This window comes from Microcaecilia unicolor, chromosome 10, assembly GCF_901765095.1.
Source record: "Microcaecilia unicolor chromosome 10, aMicUni1.1, whole genome shotgun sequence".
In the NCBI taxonomy this organism is placed as follows: Eukaryota; Metazoa; Chordata; class Amphibia; order Gymnophiona; family Siphonopidae; genus Microcaecilia; species Microcaecilia unicolor.
In genome coordinates, this window is record NC_044040.1 from 195,883,738 (window position 1) to 195,891,915 (window position 8,178).

Genomic DNA, 8,178 nt, shown 5'->3' on the forward strand with positions numbered 1-8,178 from the left:
TAAGTACATTAATTATCAATATTTTTAAAGGTGAAACGATAGGGAAAAATGTGTTTTAACCCATTTTGTCAGTAGTGCTATTGATGAATAGTGCACAATATTTATCAATAATGCACACTGTTGATGGCATTACAAAAAAAAAGTTAAAATAGCGTAAAGAAAACAAGTGAGACTCTCTACCTGCTCATATAAAGGGTTCAATCTGTTTCTTTGGTATGTATATAGCCCCAGCCATTGATCAATGGGGACACCTAGCGGCCAGATTTAGGGTCTATACTTGCAAGTTTTTGGAGACAGCTCTGGTGCAATGACCTCCAGCCTAGGACTGTCACTGTGATGACACAGCGAAGTAAAGTCTCATAATGTCATAGCCCAGTTCTGATTGGGTTGCACAGTGTGGCCAGGTGCTCCCAAACCTGAGGAAGGAGACTTTGACTTCTGGAATCTAGTCAAAAATGTATTTAGTGCAATACAGAGATGTCACTTTATTTTCCATTTTTGTTTTCTTTTTCTTTATAAACCTTTTCAAGGCCATCTTTAAGAGTTGTGACACCCTGAGCCAACTTTTGTTTTTGTAAGCTCTGTCGAGAAGGGACTGTCTCTTCATGTTCAAGTGTACAGCGCTTCGTACGTCTAATAGCGCTATAGAAATGTTAAGTAGTAGTACATACCCCCCCCAAGATGCCCACCTGTATGAGCTCCTATCCAGCCAGCTCGCCCCTCTCGCCCCACTGCATCAGCTGTTATCCAGCCAGCTTCTCCCCTCCCCTCATTGCATCTCCTTTCTTCTAGTCAGCTTCCCCCAGCCACCCTGCCTGCATCAGTTCCTATCCAGCCAGCTTCCCTCCCAGCCCCCTGCCTGCCTTCATCAGCTCCCTGCCATCCAACAACCCCTCCCCACCCACCAGTATCAGCCACCTTCCAGCTAGCCCCTCCACAAAGCATCAACTGCCTTTGACAGCCAGCACCCCCCCCCCCCTAGGTTTATCATAAATCTCTTTTTTTTTAAGAGGACACATTCACCTTTTGGATTTCTTCAACTATGTCCTCCGGGTTTTTTTAATTTTTAGGAAAATGTCCTCTTTTTCTTTTATGTGCCTATGCCAATACACCTACCCACATATTGAGAGAAACCATCTCTGACATATTAGTCAGTCTGGACATATGGGGGTGCTAAAAAGAGACCCCCAGACTGTTCACCCCCCCCCAAACATACATAGAACCCTTGTGGTCCAGTGGGACCCTTACAAGGCCTGACCTGTCCCCCTGAAGGCTAGTCCCGATGGTGTAGCAGTGGTCCCCCCCCCTAAAAAAACCCTCATACCTTAACGAAGAGGAAATAGCACTCCCTTCTTCCTCCTGCAGGCACCACCTCAAAATGGAGGCGCCCTGCCCTGCCCACTGCATCCTGGAATGCACTGGGTGGGGCTTAACCAAGTGAGAGTGCTAGCCTTCCCCTGTAAGGTACAAGGGAGTGGAGGAGTGGCCTAGTGATTAGAGTACCAGTCTTACAATCCAGAAGTGGCCAGTTCAAACCGGACTGCTGCTCCTTGTGATCTTGGGCAAGTCACTTAACCCTCCATTGCCTCAGGTACAAACTTAGATTGTGAGCCCTCCTGGGACAGAGAAATATCCAATGTACCTGAATGTAACTCACCTTGAGCTACTACTGAAAAAGGTGTGAGCAAAATCTTAATAAATAAAGGGGGTTTGGGGGGGGGGGGACCACTGCCAGACCACCAGGGATAGCCTCACCCCACCCAGTGGATCCCAGGATGCACCAGACAGAGCAGGGTGCTGCCATTTTGAGGCAGCACCTGCAGGGGGAGGGGAGGGAGGGAGTGCCATCCTCTCCCCCTTAAGATATAAGGGAGTATTGCGAGGAACCACTGCTAGAACACCAGGGATATCCTTTGGGGGGGGGGGGTAGGTCAGGCCTGGCAAGGGTCCCACTGCGCCACCAGGGTTCTATGCATTTTTGGTGGGGTGAGGGTTTATGTGTTTGGAGGTGAGGGGTCTGGGGGTCCACCAGACCTCCAGGCCTTTGTGTTTTGGAGGAGTTGGGGGTCTAGGGGGTCCACCGGACCTCCAGGCCCTTGTGCTTGATGGGGGGGTTGGAGATCCAAGAGACTTCCAGGCCCTTACATGTTTGGAGGGTGGGGGACCTGAGGTCCACAGGCGAGCAGGGCTTTAGTATGTTTGACAGGTCTGGGCTTTTTTCCTGCCAGAGAAAAGCCCAGACCTGTCAAACCTCTTTTGCGAGAGCATTGTGCATGGGCTTGTGAGTTTGTTCCCAGGCACAATCCTCCTGAAGGACTCCCTAATGATCAACGCTAATAATGTGGCTATTTTTGCAAGTTATTCGTGTTGATTATTAGGGAGTTCATTCAACATGCTGGGGTTCTGAGCATCAGGGCCTAGGAGAGGGAGAAGCAGATAGGTAAATGCTGAGAAAGGAGGTGGGTGGGTGCTAGGGACATGGGGCCTTGGGGATTAAGTGGGGACCGTTTTTTGTACTGGAACTCAGACCTATGATGACTAATACCCTTGCACTGGAAAGAGTTTTACTGTACAATCTGTGAAGAACCTCAAGGTTGTTTTGTTTTTGTTTTTTTAAAGCCTTCACATGTTTGAAAAAGTGTCGTTGTCTTACATTTTTTGTGCACGAAAAAAGGATATCAAGTAGGCGCTCATTCCTCTCCTTCACTTCCTTGCAGTTCTTCAGCCTTGTTCTGGTAGCCAATTAGCGTCCGACTCACAGGACATTTTAATTTGTATCAAAACGACGGCCACTAGAGATGGCGTCAAGATTCCATACAACACTCTCGTGCCAGAGATTTTCCCCTACGTAGGGTTTATTGGTTAGCGAATTTGGATAACCTTACTCTGAGCTGCTACTATCTTGGTATTCATCCCAGAGTACTGATAGAACTGAAAAATTAACTTGCGGAGTTATTGTTAGCAATATGTAATTTATCCTTAAAATCGAGTGTGGTACCGGAAGATTGGTGGGTGGCCAATGTAACGCCGATTTTTAAAAAAGGTTCCAGAGGAGATCCTGGAAATTATAGACCGGTGAGTCTGACGTCAGTGCCGGACAAAATGGTAGAGACTATTATTAAGAACAAAATTACAGAGCATATTCAAACGTATGGATTAATGAGACAGTTAAAGTCAACATGGATTTAGTGAAGGGAAATCTTGCCTCACCAATCTACTACATTTCTTTGAAGGGGTGAACAAACATGTGGATAAAGGGGAGCCGGTTGATATTGTGTATCTGGATTTTCAGAAGGTGTTTGACAAAGTACCTCATGAAAGACTCCAGAGGAAATTGGAGAGTCATGGGATAGGAGGTAATGTTCTATTGTGGATTAAAAACTGGTTAAAAGATAGAAAACAGAAAGTAGGGTTAAATGGTCAGTATTCTCAATGGAGAAGGGTAGTTAGTGGGGTTCCCCAGGGGTCTGTGCGGGACTGCTGCTTTTTAACATATTTATAATGTCCCTAGAGATGGAAGTAGCTAGTGAAGTAATTAAATTTGTTGATGACACAAAGTTATTCAAAGTCATTAAATCGTGGGAGGATTGTGAAAAATTACAAGAGGACCTTACGAGACCAGGAGACTATAGGTGTCTAAATGGCAGATGACGTTTAATGTGAGCAAGTGCAAAGTGATGCATGTGGGAAAGAGGAATTTGAATTATAGCTACATCATGCAAGGTTCCATGTTAGGAGTCACAGACCAAGAAAGGAATCTAAGTGTCGTCGATGATATGTTGAAACCTTCTGCTTTAGTGTGCTGCAGCGGCTAAGAAAGCAAATAGAATGCTAGGTATTATTAGGAAAGGAATGGAAAACAAAAATGAGGACGTTATAATGCCTTTGTATCGCACCATGGTGTGACTGCACCTTGAATATTGTGTTCAATTCTGGTCGCCGTATCTCAAAAAAGATATAGTGGAATTAGAAAAGGTGCAGAGAAGGGCGACGAAAATGACAAGGGGATGGGACAACTTCCCTATGAGGAAAGGCTAAAGCGGCTAGGGCTCTTCAGTTTGGAGAAAAGGCAGCTGAGGGGAGATATGATAGAGGTCTATAAAATAATGAGTGGAGTTGAATGGGTAGATGTGAAGTGTCTGTTTACACTTTCCAAAAATACTAGGACTAGGGGGCATGCAATGAAGCTACAGGTAGTAAATTTAAAACGAATCTGAGAACATTTTTCTTCACTCAACATGTAATTAAACTCTGGAATTTGTTGCCAGAGAATGTGGTAAAGGCGGTTAGCTTAGCGGATTTTTAAAAAGGTTTGGACAGCTTCCTAAAGAAAAAAGTCCATAGACCATTATTAAATGGACTTGGGAAAAAATCCACTAGAATGTTTTGTACTTTTTGGGGATCTTGCCAAGGTATTTGTGACCTGGATTGGCCACTGTTGGAAACAGGATGCTGCTGGGCTTGATGGACCTTTGGTCTTTCCCAGTATGGCAATACTTATGCACTTATGGCTGCAGGGCAGACTAATACAGTCTGATTTAGTCTGCACCTGAGCTCCCATTACCAACATGATTAAAGTGAGTGCTAAGCAGGTACGATTTTAAAGCCACCTAGTGGAGAACAGATGGCATCTGCGTAATTTGGTTTTAAACTCGTTCAGCCAAACCTAGGACTGGGCACAACAAACTAGTTGGCTGATCCAACATTTTGGATCCGCGCAGGATCCAAGTTTTACCCTTTCATTTCAAGAACGAGACCACCTTGCATTGTGCTGGGGAGCGGGTTGCACTGTACAGCAACTGCGATTTGTGCACTGGCTGTGCTGATACCCCTGTTTATCAGCTAGACATTTCACTCTTGCAGCCGGTCATAGGCAGCCAGGCAATGCACTTCGGGTTAGGGAAGGCAGAGCAGATGCACTAGTGTTTTATCAGGGTGAAAATGCCAGCCATTCCTCAGACTGAGAGTTACCAGCAGAATGCACGGTGCTGCGATAAGGAACCATGGCTGGCAGATCCTTCATAACGGAGCAGTATTGCTGTGTTTGGTGACTCCGAATATAAAAATAATTATAAATAAAACCTGTTACTTTAAAAGTAGGTACGTTACTTCTATACATGTAAGGTTATGAACAGGATTTTCAGCAGTGTTTGGTATAGCGGTTTCCGTAGTGTAGTGGGTTATCACGTTCGCCTAACACGCGAAAGGTCCCCAGTTCGAAACTGGGCGGAAACACTTTTAATTTTTTTTTTTTTTTTTAAAGCTTGCTTTAAAATTGCTCCAAGTGTTTCGATTTACTTGGACTACATTCATTACTTAAATCCGTAAACAATGTATACTTATTCACAGTGCACATTTTAGATAATGTCTTTTCCCCCTTTGTCAGTTTATATGGTGTGGTCATAGAAGCGCCTCCTATGAGTCTTGTCTCTGTTGGGCGAAGATTCTAAGTGGCTTTTTGACCTCGGAAAAAAAATAGTATATATTTTTTTAATCAGACTGCTGTGTACTCTGCTAATATAGCAGACCGACTGGTCTGTAAAGAAACAGAATATAATAGATTTTAGGGTCTTTATCACCTATCTTGTCTTCCTTCTACAGTTCCATAGTTAATCTCTGATTTACCCTTCACCATTTGCGCAGGTAAGGATTGTCTGTTTTTCCCGAACTGAATTCTGTTTCTGTTTTTGCCTACACCAATCTACACTTAGTTCATTTAGCTAGGTTATTGGAGAGTTTGGATTTGCATTTTCATTTTTTTTTTTGCTGATGACATCCAGCTGATCATCTTTATGAAAGATGATCTGCATGATACCATTGTAAAATGTAATCAAAGATTGGAAGCTTTAGGAAACAAGTTGCATAATAATGGATTAGTTTTAAATATGGGTAAGTCTGTAATTATGTGGATTTCCTGTAAGCTAAACTCTTTAAAATTCAAGCCGTTTTTTCTAGGGTAAATAATTTAATATTGTTCATGATCTAGTGAAACTAGAATTTCATTGTGATGACCAAATGAAATTTGATCTTCAGGTTAGCAGAGTGGTCAAATCTTATTATTACCAACTAACCCACCACCACCACCATTTTACAAAAGCAGCATTAGTGGCTGCCGGTGCAGTCATGCCAACACTGCCCATTCAAGTGAATAGGCTGTGTCGGCATTCCTGCCTGGCCTTATAAATCGTAATCGTTGTGTCATTTGGAGGGGCTGATTAAAGGGATTCCCTGTATTCAAGCAGAGATGTTTTCACCAAGTAAAGGTCCACCAAAACAGACATCATGTTATGAGAATAAAATGCTTAGCATTCAGGGTTGCCATTTATAAGTACAAAGGCTTTTTTAAAACCTTAATTAGGTTGAAACCTGGGAGCACTTAACATCTTTTTTTTCCTGTGTGTGCTTTGAAAGAGAAAGTTTGTATGTGGGAACTTGCCTCTTGTTTTTTTGTGGAATGCAGTGGTATATTCTAAAAATGCACTTGATGTGTTTTTGTATTACTACTACTTTAAACAGAGGTATTGAATAATGAGGGAAGAGTTTTCTTCATGCAGAAATTCTGTCCAGAGTCAGTCTAAATGTGCCAACATTGTCCAGTTCTGTTGTATATATTTATTTCTTCTTCAAGTCTGTTTGGTTGTAAAATGTTTTCTTTTTTTTAATTTAATCTTTTTCTCCCAGCTGTAGATGAGTGTGATTTTATTAGGCAGACAAATAATATACCACCAAAATACAGTAGCAAGCAGCACACTATTACCTGCCAAGTTCAGAGTAAAATACCCCCACACACATACTTACAAAGCCGCATTAGCGGCTGCTGGTGTGCTAATGCCAACACAGCCCATTCACTTTGAATGGACTGTGTTGGCGTTGACGTGTGACTTTGTAAACAGAGGGATAAATCTGTTAGCTGCATGCTATATGAATATTCCATCACTGTTTAATTATTGCTACCAAGTATTACATACTTGGGGCATTTGCTTTAAAAATTGTTTTAATTTGTTTATTCAGACCTTACATGCACATGCCTGTTAAACTCAAAAGTGAAGCCTAAGTGTGGTTAAACAATTTGGTATAAATTGTGTTGTGCTGTAGAAGTTGTTGTTTACTTTTGCAATGTGTGTTTGGATGCCTGTTCTGGTGTGTGCATGTGATAGCCCATTTAGTTATGTTTAAACAAAAAAGATCTGCATGAAACAAAATTATTTTTATTTTGACTTATAGAAACCACTTGCCCATGAAACATGTTCAAAACAGAATGATCCATTTGTGTATCTAAAAGGTAAACTTCTACAAAACAGATGAAGATGTGATTCCATGTGCCCCAATGAAAGGAGAGTTTAATTCTTCTACTTCTATTATGTTTTCAATATATTCCATCATCTTTATAACACCAGGTTTCCCAAGGCAGATTACAACAACAGTTAAGATGAACCCATCAGGAAACAGGATATCCTCACTGAAATTTGGTCATCTGTATTGTATAGAACAGTGTAGAAAAATGAGCACAAAATACAGAGTTTATAATTGCTCTTTTCTACCAGCTACAATAATTTTTTTGAAGCTGCTTTAGTGATTTTCAATTGTTATTTTATGATATTTATAACTACATATTTTCAACGACTTGAAGTGAACCGACAACCTCCCCGGTATAAGCAGGAGTTCGCGAGGCGATGGGCCCCACTGTGGGATACATTAAAGCCTGCAGCGCGGAGCTACTTGTTAAACATGTGAATGAATAAAAGCTGGAATGCAGGTCTGCTGATCTGTGGAGTGAAAGCGGGAGGGGAATACAAAATAGAAGCAATGTAGAGGATCATAAATACTGTGAATGTGCTGTTGAAACCTGGACACGTAAGCAATGTTATTCTTGGCTTGCTTGTTATGTACTGATGTTACTATACTTGCCAAATAAATATTATTGAAACATAACTACATATGGGAAGCTTTCAAATAAATTAACAAGCGGTTCAACAAGTTAAATATATATATATATATGTTTTTCTGCTCCACCTTTTAAAACTAAAACAGCCTTGGACTTGTTACAGATGGACCACACCTAGGCCCTCCCTTATTTCTAATAATGTTTTTGTTGCCATTGTTTTGGGTGTACTACAACCATGGCAAGCTCCGCCTACTCCAGGCAAGCCCCGCCTACTGGCTTCAGCTCCTAGAATG

The 8,178-nt window shown here is 42.0% G+C and overlaps 1 non-coding gene across 1 annotated transcript; it reads left to right on the forward strand.

Annotated features, from left to right (window-relative positions):
• The first annotated feature begins 5,161 nt into the window (after positions 1-5,161).
• Positions 5,162-5,235, forward strand: TRNAV-AAC. The gene has a single exon. It is a non-coding gene; the product is annotated as a tRNA-Val (tRNA).
• Positions 5,236-8,178: the final 2,943 nt, after the last annotated feature.